Raw genomic sequence first — 16,799 nt, forward strand, 5'->3', positions numbered from 1 at the left:
TGGATTATTGACATGAAGATAATTAAAAAGTTTTTCATTAATAGCTCCCTGTAACAGATGGTCAGAGAGCACAAAATTGATCTTAGAATGTGCTAGATTTAACTAATTCCTGGAAATCAATTCGTATCATTCAGTGTCCTGCAACATGTTGTGAATGTACATATCATATACCATATTGTACATCAAAACAGTGCCCCCACCCTTATCCGGTTTCATCACCCGGACATCTTCTTCTCTAAGCATTTTTATTAACTGAAGTGACACTTGGTTTAAATTGGTGGATGGAGTATATACTCTGTTGGAACAATAATTCCTTAAGTCAACCTCGACCAGATCCTCAAATACCTTTAGGGAGGGGTGCATAGGCGGATTGAATGTACTAGATCTAGAAAGCCCCCCCAAAAATTGGGTTTGTCCTTTAAAATGTAAAGCAAAATTCAAATGTCTAACAAATAATTTTAAATCCATAGCTACGCCATGCTTTTGCCAGTAGATAGATTCATTAAATACAAATATATTATTCTGTAATACACAGTCTACTAAATTAATCAATAGTTCCATCTCTTTATTTGAACAATCGCTATATCTCAGTAAAAAACACTTTAGCTTTAGTAATCCATCATCATTAGGAATCACAGTAAATAATGATAATATATCTAATGTAACTAACAATAATTCCTCAGTGATTTGCAGAGTTTCAGTACATGAAAATAAATCACTTAAAAAGTGTTGAGTATCTCTCAGAACATGTTCAATTTCATTTATAATGGGTCTAAGTTTTTTCTCAATAAAAATAGATGCTGGCTCTGTACACCAGTTTCTACCTGCTACTATAGGACGTAAAGGGGGATTAAACAAATCTTTATGTGTTTTGGGCAGGCCTTGAATGATGGGTAACAAAGGATTCAACACAATCAAAAAGTCTAGCAGTTTACTATCTATTAATCGAGTATGTAATAAATTCCTTAATCTACTATGAACATTATTAATCATGTTATCAACTTTCTTATCAGAAATCTTTGAATAACTTAAATTATTAGACAGCAATTCCAACATGTCTGTGTTATACCTAATAGTGTCAAATAACACTATTAGGCCACTTTTATCAGCTGGTCTGACAATAATGTTTTTATTTTCCTGCAGATTCTTTAATGCTAAGTATTCTTGTTTGGTTAAATTATATTTCATTTTCTGCCTATTACATGAATTATCCTGATGTAGTTTATAAAAATCTTCCAAGCATAATTTTTCAAATGCAGTTACTAGGCAGTTAACATTGGGTATGTATGTACTAGGTTTCTTAAATTTGCATATGTTATTGCTATTAGTAAACTTCTTGTCTTTAAAATTCAATTTCAATAACAAATTTCTAACAAATAACTTAAAACCTAAAAACATTTCAGTAAAATCTACCTTTTGTGTGGGAATAAACGACAAACCCTTTTTTAATAATGACATTTCAACTTCAGATAATGTGTGAGTGGAAAGGTTCAAAACTAAACCTTCCATTTGTCCCAAAGTCTTTTCAATGTTGGTGTGCCATTCGCTTCTCCTTCTATTTTCCGTTTCAATGGATTCCTACCTCTTGAACGTGATCTGTGCTGATTCAATATCCTCTTTTCTTTGATAGACAATGGAAATATTATGGAACCCAAAAAAGGTGAAAAACAGTTGTTTCATTGTTTTCATTTTACTTTGCAGGAGTATTGCTTTTAGTAGATACGACAGTTAGCTCCTGTTTGTCTGAGTGATGCACTTGGGCGGTTACTGTAAATTTTTTCCTTCTCGCGCCTGAATCAAACACTAATGTTTCATGTTCTCTGACCAGTTCATGTTCAGAGACATCATTTACGTTGCTACATTGCTGATTCAGGCTAATAGCACCACCCAGAGGATTGGAAACGCAATTTTGAAAAGTGGAGCTTTCCGTGTTTCCGGAAATGATGGTATTAATAAAATGTTCATTTGTATTGTTATTGCTGGCATTATACGCATACTCATTCATGTTACTATTAGTAAAACTGGATATAATTTCTTCATTATTGGATCGCGCATTAAACCGTGGCCAGGTAAATACATTAGCAGCTGCAGAATCTGCACGATCTCTCATGAGTTTTTTAAGCTTAATTTTACAAAGTCTGCATTCGTAAATACTCACAGAGTCCATAACTTCAGTTAGGTATTTCTCTACAATATTTCTCTCAAAATTAACTAATAATTTATTATGTTGCTTCATGATTTCAGCTGTTAATGCTTCAATCTCTTTTGTAGCATATTTAATCAATAGTTGCATATATTTATAGCTGCTTTCTAAATTTACTTGTTGCCATTCAGCTAACATTTCAGGTATGTTGTTACATTGTGTAGGCATAACTAAAATTCTAAGTCCCCTAGGCACAATTTTCTCTTTCAAACAAACTTCTAGATGGAAATGTTGATATTGTTGTCATTTCAACTTAAATATATTATTTTCTATGGCATGTATTTTAGTTTTCAGCAAAACTATATCGACTGAAGTATTGGTATTGATATAACTCACTTCTTGTTCTTTATCCAATAAAGGATTTTCAAGCTGATACAAAAAAGTCAAAAATTTTTCAGTACTCTGTCTAGAATCATTCAAACTTGTGTTACCATTTCTGGGAACATAATCCAATTCGATAATAGCATTAGCATCTTCTGCCATCTCTCTGGTTGGGTCAGTGGTAAAAACAAATAAAGATAATCTTATTGAAGACATGAACCACATGCCCCAGCCAGTACTTGAATCCAAAAAAACAGTTTGTAAACCACACAAAAGATACACAAGGATCCAAATAATTAAAAAGTGTATTCAAATAAATAAATACAAAAACAATGTTAATCATGTGTTAGCAGATTTGTAACCTGCCAATATTATTCATGACAGGTGAATATATCACACCCTATTACAGCTATTCCAGCTTACTTATATGTGCTACATGTGACTGCATGTCCAACTAATGCAGTCTTAATATTTTTTTCTCACTGTACACAAATATTCTTCTATTCTTGTAGTAGCTTTGTGTAGTATGTGACCAAGAGGAAAAAAAATGCATCTCATGTAAAAAGAAAAATGCATCTCATGTATTCTGCTAAAACCATATATTAACAGTATTACAAATAAAATGACAACTGGGATCATAAGTCACAGATGTGATGTGACTGTAATGCCACCTATTAGCACAGTGCCCTTCAGAACAAGCTAAAGAAAGGCAATGTTTTTACATCTGCAGAGCTGTAGCTGGCTCACCTATGATTGTGAGGAGCAAAAACAGCAACAAAAAAGGTCTTCACATTTCAAAATTACAGATAGAAGACTTCTGTAGCAAACCAAGCTAGAGCAATATAGCCACTTTTTTTCTGCCCGGGAAGACTTATTGGCCCATCCCCTCACCCAGTAGTGAGAGCTGAGTGGACAGAAACAAGCCCGCTGTTAGTTCTGCATATTGGATGACCCTTCCCTTGACTAGGCTAGGAACCAAATGAATGGGTTGGGCTAACTGGAATTGTCTGGGACTCAAAGACAATTTACCTATGCTCAGACAACAGCTGGGGTCAGTCACTTTTATTCAGAACTTGCCTTAGACTCCATTCACTCTAGTCACTTTATTGGCTATATACACACACATCACATATCCAGTTGCCAGCCTTAGGTGAAATGGAGCTCTGAACAAAGGACTCTGTGATGTCACAGTGTTTCCCTCCATCCTGGCCTCTTGCTTTTTGGTTCTTTTACACTTTATCTTATACTTCAGCTTTTCCCAAACATTTCAACAGACTCAGTGGGTTAAGACTGTACTGTAAATGCAGAAGAAGTAAGTGAATTAAGTCAGATATCTGTGTGCTGCTACTCCCCTTATGGTGACCCCATGGAGTTCTAGAAACTCTGAGGTGCACTTTAGAGCTTTTTTAATCTTTTGATCCAATCCTGATGCTTACCTGGTGCAGAGAATACCAAGATAAAGAAGGTGATTTCTCCAGAGTGAGGATCTTTCACTGTACTTTGGTTGGGCTGACCACTGTGATTTCTCCAAATGTGGGAAACTCAGCTGCATAATTAACAGTAGCCTTATCAAAATCATAATTAATACAATATGTTCAGTTTTACTTTGTTCTTTCAAGTAAAAAATAAGCTATGCTCAAAGCTTAATGCAAAGCTGACTAAACATTAGTACCTAATGAATGGAGAAAACAAACCTTGTCAGAATAAATACATCAAATTTATGAATAGTGCTTGCCTCTCCACACCCTGAGCAAAAACAGAGCAGCTTTCTGTGTAACCTTTTGGTATTAGACTGGGATATAAATGAAAGAACACATATGTCAGATTTCTGCTGCAATACATAAGACAGCCAACTTATGTGTACCTAATTGATATCAGAGTCAGCTAAAAGTAAAAGCACTGATGGTCAGATCAAGAAACGTGAAATTGTCCTGTAAAACAATTTCCATGAAGTCCACCAAAAAAGTAACATCAGATTACTGAGAAATTCAAAATATGTAAGAATCTCCACAAGCCAGGAAAGTCCAATGCAGTGGATACACAATATAATTAAACCTCTTGCAGCAAGATGTGTGTGTGTGTGTGTGTGTGTGTGTGTGTGTGTGTGTGTGTGTGTGTGTGTGTGTGTGTGTGTGTGTGTGTGTGTATATATACATATATATATATATGCAGATTCATAACAATTCATTGAATGACCATTTCACTGAAAAAATAATTCACTTAGTCAAAAATGGCTGAAAGACCATACCATTTCACTAAAAGACCATTGAAATGAATTCAAAATAACTGAAATGTAGTACAGTCACAAAGAACCAAGGGAAAATGTTTCAAAAACACTTTTTTGTAGGGGAACCCCCCACCCCACCCCCACGTGGGAGGATTTGTCTCCCACCCCGTACTTAAATATACTAACTCCAAAGTCTCAAAACTGTGTAGAAAAGTAAAAATACAATACACAAGGAATCATTGCCACCCACATATAGAAATCACATCAGCATATCTCTTTACCAACATTATGAAAACTTAGTTACTTGCACACGTCTGATGTTTGATTGCAAGGAAAGTGAAGAAAAATAATGGTCATTTTAATGTATTCTAACTCATTACTCCTACAGAGTACACTGTTCCTAGACAAGTTTTAGTGATGTGCTCTGTATACCTCTGGCTGGTATTAGCCTAGGTGGGGCCCAGGACAGTTGTTGAGGAAGGAACCTCGCTACTTAGCCTGTATCAAAATCTTCTTATAAAGCCAAGGATTCTGGGTATCTGACGGACACTAGGAGTCCTGAGGGTCTAGATGTTCTATGATGTATTTCATTCCTTATTTTTGAAAAACAATTACTTTGTAACCATTTTACTCATATTAAGAAGTGTTATAAACTGTCTCCCAATACCATGGGCAGCCAAAGATAAAATTGATGATATTTGTTTTTCAGACATGCATGCACATACTGACACTACTTTTGACAACTGAAGCCTGTGACAAGACTGTATTGCACACACACACACACACACACACACACACACACACACACACACACACACACACACACACACACACACACACTCACTCACTCACTCACACACACACACACACACACACACACACACACACACACACACACACACACACACACCATGTGATATGCAACCATATCTTTCATCTGTCCTGAGTTTCACAAAATGTTGAGATTTTTGCTTCAAAATTTTCTCCTGTTCCTAAACAATTTGTGGTTTTCTGGCAAATGACCGAGGATTGAACTCAATAAATAATGATAGACTTTTCAGTTCTAGACTTCATATCCTTTAGAAAATGCATGCTAATGCAAAACCTGTTATTCTAGCAGTTTTCTATGTTTACAAGAGCTATTTAAAATCTGTCCCTGATTTGGGGACTTTGACCCCAATTATTTTTCTTTTTCTCCAGAACTGTTGCATCAGGAGCTTGCAGTGTATATATACAAAACCAAAATGATTTTCTCCCTAAGGCAAACAGACAAAATAGCAAACCAAAAAACAAGTACACCAAGAAAGCTTCACATTAAGATGCCAGGGTTGGGGTCATGGGAATGTAACCACAATCACTGCTATTGATTAAAATACTGGATGGTGGTATTGGTTCAGTCAGTATCTACTTTTCACATGTTCAAAATATTTAACTACAGTAAATTTGAATTAGATGCTACTTTTCACCATTTATTCTTGAAATGTTTTTCTTTTGTGCTCACTGGTCATTCTGATATAGTGACAGTACTTACAGAATTGAAGCTTTACACTAGGTATTTAACTCTGCGTTTGTTACATCATGGTAATTGTAACTTGAACACAAGAGAAAGTGAACTTATTTATTTTATTTTATTTTAACCAAAGTGGAAAGTGAACTTATTTATTTTATTTTTTAAAAGTACTTATGAGGAAAAGTACTTTTAATCTTCCTCTCCATCCAAGGATTTTGCTGTTTGAAAAGTTGTGTGAGCAGGACTTTTGAGAGGCCTTGTCTGCAGGACCCTGATCAAAGTTTCAGAACCACTGTTGTATGAGCTTTCTCATGATAGATCCATGAGGAGTATGATACCAGACAGTGGTGGGGTTTAGTCCTTACAGACCTCATAGACACTGTTGACTGCACTGGGAAGATATGAACATTTTAACTGATACTAAGTTCTTAGACTGTTTCTTGTAATGAGACGTCTGTGTCTTATCATAACACTGATTTATTTCTACAGGATTTGCTTTTTAAGGGTGAGATTTCTATGCCATTATAAAATTGTTTGAAAGTGTCCCATTGTACCTTCCATTTTTGGTATTTCAAAAATGTATTCCAACATTTTAGACCCCTCTTTTTGCCCTATAATTTTGGCAGGTGGCTCTAAAACAGAGGCCATGGCTAAGTTTATAGATGGCAAACTGAAGGGTGTTGTGTCTTTAGCAAAATACAGTTTGAAGGACTCATGGAGTTTTATGAATCATCTCAGGGGTTTTTCTTCTAATTTAAACTGTTTGTTATGATGGACATTATGAAGTTATTTTCTGGTATTCCCCACCGCATTGGACTTTCCTGGTTTATGCATATTTTTACAGAGTTTGAATTTTTCAGTAATCTAGATGTTACTCTTTTGGTGGACTTTATGGAAATTGTTTTGCAGGATAATTACATGTTTCTTGATGGTGAACATTTTCATCAAAAGAAGGGGGTCACTGCTTATGCCCCCGTATATACTAATTTGGTGATATGGCAATGTTGGCAGTCTTATTTATTTAAAAAACTGTTGCACAAATCTGTGAGCTCTAGCTAAGATAATTCAATTATATTTTTATTCTATGAAGAGGAACTTCAGATCAGTTTCAACATTTTTTATATGACCTCCAAACCACCAATTAATTTTTGAAATGTACTTACACTATCAGTAGTGACCAAGTCAATTATTTGGAAGTTATGGCTATTAAAAATAGCATTGGTGTTTCCACTTGACTTTATTGTAAATCTGTGTGCAGTAATTATTTTTGCACTGCTCTAGTATGTATAGTTTTGCCTTGAACAGGGCAACATCAACAGTCACCTCATCTGTATTTCTAGATTAACTTCTTAGGGCGACATATTTTTGCATGCTGTTGATGTTTTGAAAACTGTGTTTTGTTATACCTCAGATCTGATTGGCAGTGTCATTGCTGAATGTTTTTAAAAGAGATAATGCATATGGCCTGATTTTATACAATGGCACGGACATATTACAGCCAGTTGTTAGGCAGGAGATGCCATTGAGAATGGGTGATACAAATGGCCTTTTGCCGTTCCTTTTTCGATAGATAGTGGGGCCATTAATGAGATATCTACAAAACACTGGCAATATTTCAGATTTCCCTGTTGACATTATTGGGGACAGGCCATCCGTTATTTACAGTAAAAGACCAAATTTAAATAGTTTTTTCAACCCCCTTGGGAAAAACCCTGTTCCATTGAATTACCACATTTATGGTAGTCCACTGAACACAGAAGGTGTTATAAGAGATCTGGGAACACAGGTTAACAGAAACCTCTCTTTTGACCACTATGTTGCCAATGTGGTCCAAAAGTCCTTCTATGTGGCACATATCATTACTAAGGGTTTTGCATCCAGGAAGAAAGAGGTCATTGTCTCCCTCTACTCTTCCCTCATTAGGCCAATCATCGAGTACAATGCCCCATTTGGCATGTACCTGCCTAGAGACCTGTAACAACTAGAGAGGCTGCAAAAGAACCTCACAAAGATGATCCTAGGCTTTAAACACTTGTCCTGTATGGACAGAGACTCAAAAAACTCCAACTATTCTCTGTTTCATATCACCTACTTAGAGGTGATCTCTGCTTGACTTACAAAGCCATGTTTGTCCTAGCCCTGTTAGAAATGCTACATCTAAAGAAATCCCAATCCCTCAACACCACACACTCCAGAGACCTCAACCTCATTAACACAATCAATAGAACATGCTGGATGGACAAGTTTATAACCCAGAAACTACTCATGCTATGGAATAGACTTCCCATACATGTCAACCAGAGCACCTCACTGTCCCACTTCAAGAGAAATCTTGATGAGTGGATGGGAAATAGAAAATTCTCCCTGGGGATCATTCCAGTGGCTCTGCTCGACAATCCTATGGGCTAGGCTTGTAAAGATTCCAGAGCCATTAGCCTAGTACACACCTATGAACCTAGAGATTAATTATTATAGAACTTTAGAGTCTAGTAATTGTAAAGCAGCTAAATGTGGGTATTGTAATCAATGTCTTGTCTGTACATTTATATCTGCAAAAGTGGTGACATTCTGATTACATTTTTAAATGGAGGAAACTCAGATAATGCAACTGCTCTACTTTTAAAGTTGTTTACCTCACTGTGTGTGATCGTTGCATTATGTTATAATATTGGGAAGGCTGAAAGAATATTCTGCAAGAGAATTTATCAGCACATTTACTTCATTTCAGAAAATGACCAAAAGAGTGCGCTTGCTAGATGTGTTTTAAAATGAGGGAATTTCAACAGACTTTCAATTAATATACTTGAAAAAGTTGAAATATCTTTGTGGGGGTGGGTTGGGTGGTATCGGGACTGGAGAGTGTTACTGGGACATACATAAATAATTTTGCAGTTTAAAGTTAATACAATGAAACAACCTGGTCTCAATAAGTAAGCTAGTATAACAAGTGCCCTAAAGTTGAGACTGGCAAAACTGTAGATCTGACATGGATCATTTTACATAAAATATTTGTTTGTTTTTTTCATTTGTAATGCTTCTTTTTTTAAATATTACTTATGGATTGTATTTTAAAGATAATCATGTGATCCACGTTGTTAGGTACTAACAGTGAGTTTACAGTTGATGTGTGACACTTTAAAGTGATTTTTGAGAGTGATGTAGGTTCTGATGAAGTTCTGTTTTGTAGAAGGATGAAAGCGCAAAATCTTTATATAAATTTTGTTCATGGTTCTATGGTGGTACAGTTGTGCTTTTGATGCGAAGGCTTTCTTGGCAAACTTGTTTTTGTAATGGATATATGCAAAATGAACTGTGAAGTGTTAAGGATTTAGTTCTGTCTGCAATAAATAAATCACAAATAGTAAAAAGTAATAATTTCTAAAAATTGCTAAGATTTATAACATGATTTTTAAAGTACAAGCTCTCATTTGATGTACATGAATGAGAAGGTGCATCTAACCTCCAGACATATTCTGTATCTGATGGAAAGGTGACAAATTCCCCTTTTAGAAGTCATAATGGAAAAATACACTAGGAAAGCTTTTTTACAAAGATAGCATCAATCAGATTACGTAAATTGCAGTGCTCAGCTCTGAGATCTTTTTAGCATGCTAAAAGGACTACTTTCATGTATGTAGGTGTTTGTTGTCTGTCTGCAGAGTTTGTTCTTAAATGACTGGTTAGGCTGCCCCAACATTGTACCAGTGACTGACAAGCTGTGTAGGTCATACAAGGTTGATTTTAGCTAACATGTAAGCTATAGTCAAAAGTAAAACAAATTTCTGTTAGCTTTAATCATTTCAGTGTAAAATATCAAACTTTTCTGCAGTATAAATTAGTCTTCCTTCCTGAAGATACACGTTTTAAAACTGATCCACTTTATAATCGGAGAGATATGCATTTGTAAACAGTATTTAATGACTGTTAGACTAGCTCACATCTGGAATCACATAGTAATATAATGTAGCACTGTACGTTGGAGCACTAAGATTGAATCCTACAACCACTTTTTGCATATAGTGAGACATTACAGACAAAGTGAGCTAAATACTCTGGGCATGTAATGTGCAACTAACTATACAGTAATTCACTAGTTTGTTTGTTTCTTTCGGCTTTTCCCGGTTAGGGGTCGCCACAGTGGAACTCCAGTCCGCTAATGATTGGCAGTAGATTTTGACATACTGATTTATAATTAGTTTCATTGTTCCATTTTATATTTTGGTACAGTAATAGAGTATTCAGTGTAACACAACATATGCAGCATCTTGGTTGTCGTCATCACCACTTGTTGAGTTAAAAAAATGATATGAGTATCTGTGCAGTATGAGGTTTATCTTTTAAGAAGTGCCACAAAAGATAGCATTGGTAAAATGAACATGCATGAAAGTTGAGCATAAATACAGAGCACAACTAAGGAACCAGTTTAGTGTGTCAGTGCCTGCTGCAAAACACAAAGTTTAATTTAGAAGGAGTATTGCAAGAATGACATGAGAGCAGAATGACAGGCTACAGCAAATCCGGAAGTCAGACCGTATGTTAAAAACAGTTTCATTAAAAGAAATGGAAGGTGAGGGCTCCAGTCGCAAGCCAAAGAAACAATGCTGCAATTCTGTTTAAACATTAAATAAGGAACTACAGTCATGGATGATGGCACATTATGATAAAACTGCTATGTGTTCAGAACTAAATTGTTTCAATATTCATTTGCATTACTTCCTGAATGACTGCAATCTAATGACAGAAGATGTGAAAAACATTTATATACACAACACTGACTTCTGGCATACATACTTGTGTCAGGTTAAAGGTTGTAATGGTGGTAATGGCAGAGTCCTGAATTAGAATGTTAGTGACTAGTGTTCCCCTTCCTTTTTTATGATGCTTACTTGTATGTATGTATGTATTAATTAATTCATTTATTGTTAGTGTAAAACTGAATTGCTTTGGTAATTTTTTTGATATTCTGCTGTGATGCATACATGCGAAATAAGTAACCTTTACTTAGATCAGCCATAGACTGTGTGCATATTTGACATGTATTTTTGCTTGGAGGTATCAGAGTGCCTTCACACAGTACTTGTCTCAGTGGTCACTATACTGAATATTATGTTCCTGAGTAGAGTCTGTCATCAGGTGTACACTTTGATGTTCACATGTAACACCTAGTAACCATATACCAGCATGGATGGTTCACTGGCTAAGTAGCTACTTTTTCTTCTTTGCATCTCAAAGGTCCATGGTTCATTCTGAGGGAAGATGAGACTGAGCAGCTGAGGTCAGTTGGTTCATGCCTGACTTCCAGTTATTGTATATATGGAATTTCCATATCTCTGATTTTTCATGAACTTTTCCACTTTCTTCCCACTTTCTAAAACAGGCTGACTGATCGATTAATGTTAATCTGCCTTTTATACTTTACTACTATCTTTATATTTTTTGGGGTCTTACCAACTGTCCATTAAGATCCATCCCCTGACTGATCCATTCATTCTCCCATCCTGTTTGTTCATAGTTATTATTGGTGGGGGTGAGAGATGAGTTCTGATGGACAATCATCTTGGGAGGATTGGCTTGTTCCTGTACTTTTTGCTATCTCCCCACTACACTGTTTTCCCTGGGAATACCCATGTGACATGCAGTAGCAATACATATAGTGTGGAGTGTGCTCCCTCCCATGCCAGCCTCTCAGGCTTCTCATCTACACTGTTGTGAGAGCATATGCCTTAAGCTTTGAGTCCGAGCCACCAATGTTACCCAAAAAAGTGGACTTCTCCCCAAACTCCTCCCTTAAAAAAGGTGGCCAGGCATCAACTGATCTTACCCCCCCCCTGACTATTATTCTGGTTCCTCCACTACAATCAGTCTTGTATTCTCAACTGTACAGACAGAAACCCTGCCTCTGCACCGACTGGCTAAACATTGCATTTGTCCTTTTGTACACATTTCACAGGTTGCAGTCTCTTCCTCTGCTGAAGATATACTGCTCACTGAGGGATGTGATTATGGAAGGACTGTAGTACTAGGAGGCTATGAATCACCATATAGCCACCATTGTCTGACATTATTTCTGCAGTCCCCTAAAATTGTATAAAATTATCAGAGGTATATGTACTAAATCTTCCTGCATATATGCTATAAGCATAAATTATTATCATTCATGCACATTCATTGTATTGTAGAAGGACACACATTTACAAGATACACCTAATCTTTTTGACTGATGGCATTTCTAAATATAACACAATTTTGAACACTTTTAAGGAAAATATATACTTCAAAGGTTGCAAATTGATTTCAAATATATCTTATTGATTAAACACTGGTAACAAACCTCTGGCTTAAACAATACAGCCGAAAATAATTTTCAGAATCTACAAATCAAAATTTGCATTTTGTCAGTCACTATAAATGTATATATATATATATATATATATATATATATATATATATATATATATATATATATAGCTAACAGTATGAAATAATGTCATGAATTAAAAATTTTAGTTTGATAAAGATTGTAGTCAGTTTAAATTACATGTAAAACATTCCACAAAATATTTATAACTGAAGAATACAAAGTAAAACAAATGAAAAATATGTATAAACATCTGGCAAAATAAAAACAGTGATATAAGGAACAGTTAGACTTAAAAAACTGAGACTATGTTACATTCTCTGCAACCAACACACTCTGTGTATCCCCCCCCAACTCTGCCAGCTCTCCCCCATCATCATTATATAGGGCTGCAGATCCTCCAGCATCAGGTGGGGGCTGTTCCACTGTGCTAGTGCAGGATTAAGAACAGTAAAACATAAAATAACTGGTGTCAGTATGACCCAACATCAGAAATATACATGCAGCTGAGCTTTTACCAGTTGAAACATGATAACCAGTAGTGTTTTAGTTGCATACCTTGTACATCTGTATCTGTGGATGTTGAACCCCTTATGTGCCTGTATACTGTAAGTCAGACAACTTTAATACATTTGATACTTGAGTAAGGTGTGTAGAGGACATAACACTTATTCTTATACAGAAATTGGTCTGCATACCTGGATCATCTCCAATGAACTGTCTCTGGGGCTTGTCCATCTCTGTCCCAAGATCTAGCACCACAATGTGGGACTCTGTAGAGAGATGCTGCTATCTCTGAAAGAGGCCAGAAACCCCTCCATCTGTGTGTGAGGTGTTACACTGAACAGCTCACCCCACCGTATTGCTCTATCTTCCATTGCCCAGGGTTGTGCTGTTTCGTGGGAAGCACATATAATGTCACTGGCTTTGTAGCACACCACTACATAACTGAGTTTGTGGTCACCAACCATATTAATGTTTGCCACAATATCATCCCAGGCACAGCTCCAGCATGCATGGTTAGCTGCGTGCAGGCTAAAGAGCCATCACTCATGAAGGCTGAGGGCCTGGAGTAGCACCTCATTATCCATTTTGGAAAAGTTCAGCTTTTGGGTGGATGGTTCAGAAGAAGTCTCAGCGTCATCAGTGCACTTCTGCTTTCCCTGCTTTTTATGCATTGCTCTGCAGGTATGAAAAACAGTTGTATTAGCAGCTTTGTTTCTGAGTGGCCCAGTCAAACGTATGTACTACCAGTACCCCCATGACCATACAGAGTGTTGTTTGTGTGCCGGAGACTTATGTAGCTATAAAGTCAGGCATATGACTTTACTGAGGAAAGGTCCTTCAAAACATACTACCTATTGAATGCAGGCAATGTGACATAATTGTCAACCTGAGGATAAAAAATACTTTGCAACTGACATGTGTAATGTATACAACATACACAGCATGAGGGTATGTCTTATGTTATGTACTTTATCCTTGCAATCTCCCCTCTCTATACAACTCCCCAATACACTTACTGGCAAATCTATTATTACATCTACTAGTTCAACAGCAGTGAAAAGAAGCAGTACTTCAAAAGAATGACTTGAAAAAAGTATTACTTACCTTGTAAAAGCATAGTTTTTGCTTTATCAAATTTGTAGTTAGTTAGCTTTATCAGCTTCCAAACTTGACTGCTCTACAGTTTCTTCCGTATTGCAGTTAGGCTGTCTGTTTATCCTCCTGCTTATATTGTGCAGAGTCACCTGGCTGTGTGTGATGATAATGTTAATTAGGGCTCAACTCATTATTGTTTCTTAATCACTCAATTTGTGGGAAGAGCACACCTGCTAGCCATCCTGCTCAAGTCTAGTCTGTGCTGTGCATATACCTGGGTCACTGCGGGCAGCACTGTACACACACAGTCCAGGCCATGGCTGCTGGGAGAGTATGTAATTTCAAATCTAACTATTTGTAAATGGAGTCTCTCTAGTACTTGAATTCTTAACAGCATACACAGGGACATAGTACTCACATGTTTCGTACCTTAACTTGCCATTGTTAACCATACAACACAGTACCCATATTATCTTACTCCGTTATGCTTCCAGCAAATGAGGTACCTGTTGATGAGCCATAGGTGTATGTGTGTGTGGCAGTTGTGGGGTGCGATACCTGTTTTAGGTGCCAATTTTCTACCATTTTTCAGTGAAATTATTCAAGGTGAATCATATGGCTGGAGATGGAGAGGGTAGTACTCCTTTTAGAGCATGGAATTGGTGTGAGGAGCAGGGGAAGGGGTCAGAAATATTTCTCTATCACCTCCATAAGGATTGCAACAACAGGCTTCTGTAGGAGAGCTATCCAGGGCCTCAGTATAAGACTGAAGCCTGTAATAGTTTATGCCAGGTTGTCACCCATGACACTGGCATCCCGCATATGAGGGAGAGTGCCATCACTATTACAGTAACACCACTGGCATCCCGCATATGGGGGAGAGTGCCATCACCATTACAGTAACACCACTGGCATCCCACATATGGGGGAAGGGTGCCATCACCAATACACTAACACCACTGGTGTCCCGCATATGGGGGAAGAGTGCCATCACCATTACAGTAACACCACTGGCATCCCACATATGGGGAAAGAGTGCCATCTCCAATACACTAACACCACTAGCATCCCGCATATGGGGGAAGAGTGCCATCACCATTACAGTAATACCACTGGCATTCCGCATATGAGGGAAAGTGGCATCCCCATTACAGTAACACCACTGGCATCCCGCATATGAGGGACAGTGCCATCACCATTACAGTAACACCACTGGCATCCCGCATATGGGGAAGAGTGCCATCACTATTACAGTAACACCACTGGCATCCCGCATATGGGAGAGAGTGCCATCACCATTACAGTAACACCACTGGCATCCCACATATGGGGGAAGGGTGCCATCACCAATACACTAACACCACTGGCATCCCGCATATGGGGGAAGAGTGCCATCACCATTACAGTAACAGCACTGGCATCCCACATATGGGGGAAGAGTGCCATCACCAATACACTAACACCACTAGCATTCCGCATATGGGGGAAGAGTGCCATCACCATTACAGTAACACCACTGGCATCCTGCATATGAGGGAAAGTGCCATCCCCATTACAGTAACACCACTGGCATCCCGCATATGAGGGACAGTGCCATCACCATTACAGTAACACCACTGGCATCCCGCATATGGGAGAAGAGTGCCATCACCATTACAGTTATACCACTGGTATCCCGCATATGGGGAAGAGTGCCATCACCATTACACTAACACCACTAGCATTCTGCATATGGGGGAAGAGTGCCATCACCATTACAGTAACACCACTGTCATCCTGCATATGAGGGAAAGTGCCATCCCCATTACAGTAACACCACTGGCATCCCGCATATGAGGGAAAGTGCCATCCCCATTACAGTAACACCACTGGCATTCCGCATATGAGGGACAGTGCCATCACCATTACAGTAACACCACTGGCATCCCACATATGGGGGAAGAGTGCCATCACCATTACAGTTACACCACTGGCATCCTGCATATGGGGAAGAGTGCCATCACCATTACAGTAACACCACTGGCATCCTGCATATGAGGGAGAGTGCCATCACCATTACAGTAACACCACTGGCATCCTGCATATGGGGGAGAGTGCCATCACCATTACAGTAACACCACTGGCATACCACATATGGGGGGAGAGTGCCATCACCATTACAGTAACACCACTGGCATCCCACATATGGGGGAGAGTGCCATCACCATTACAGTAACACCACTGGCATCCCGCATATGGGGGAGAGAGCCATCACCATTACAGTAACACCACTGGCATCCCGCATATGAGGGAGAGTGCCATCACCATTACAGCAACACCACTGGCATCCTGCATATAGGGGAGAGTGCCATCACTATTACAGTAACACCACTGGCATCCCGCATATGAGGGAGAGTGCCATCACCATTACAGTAACACCACTGGCATCCCGCATATGAGGGACAGTGCCATCACCATTACAGCAACACCACTGGCATCCTGCATATGGGGGAGAGTGCCATCACTATTACAGTAACACCACTGGCATCCCGCATATGAGGGAGAGTGCCATCACCATTACAGTAACATAAGGTACCTC

At 38.1% G+C, this 16,799-nt stretch overlaps 1 pseudogene; it reads left to right on the plus strand.

The window, feature by feature from the left end:
- Positions 1 to 3,952: 3,952 nt before the first annotated feature.
- Positions 3,953 to 4,083, plus strand: LOC122797419 (annotated as a pseudogene).
- The last annotated feature ends 12,716 nt before the right edge of the window (positions 4,084 to 16,799 follow it).

Source organism: Protopterus annectens, chromosome 3.part0, assembly GCF_019279795.1.
Source record: "Protopterus annectens isolate FY-2018-M chromosome 3.part0, PAN1.0, whole genome shotgun sequence".
NCBI lineage: Eukaryota > Metazoa > Chordata > Ceratodontiformes > Protopteridae > Protopterus > Protopterus annectens.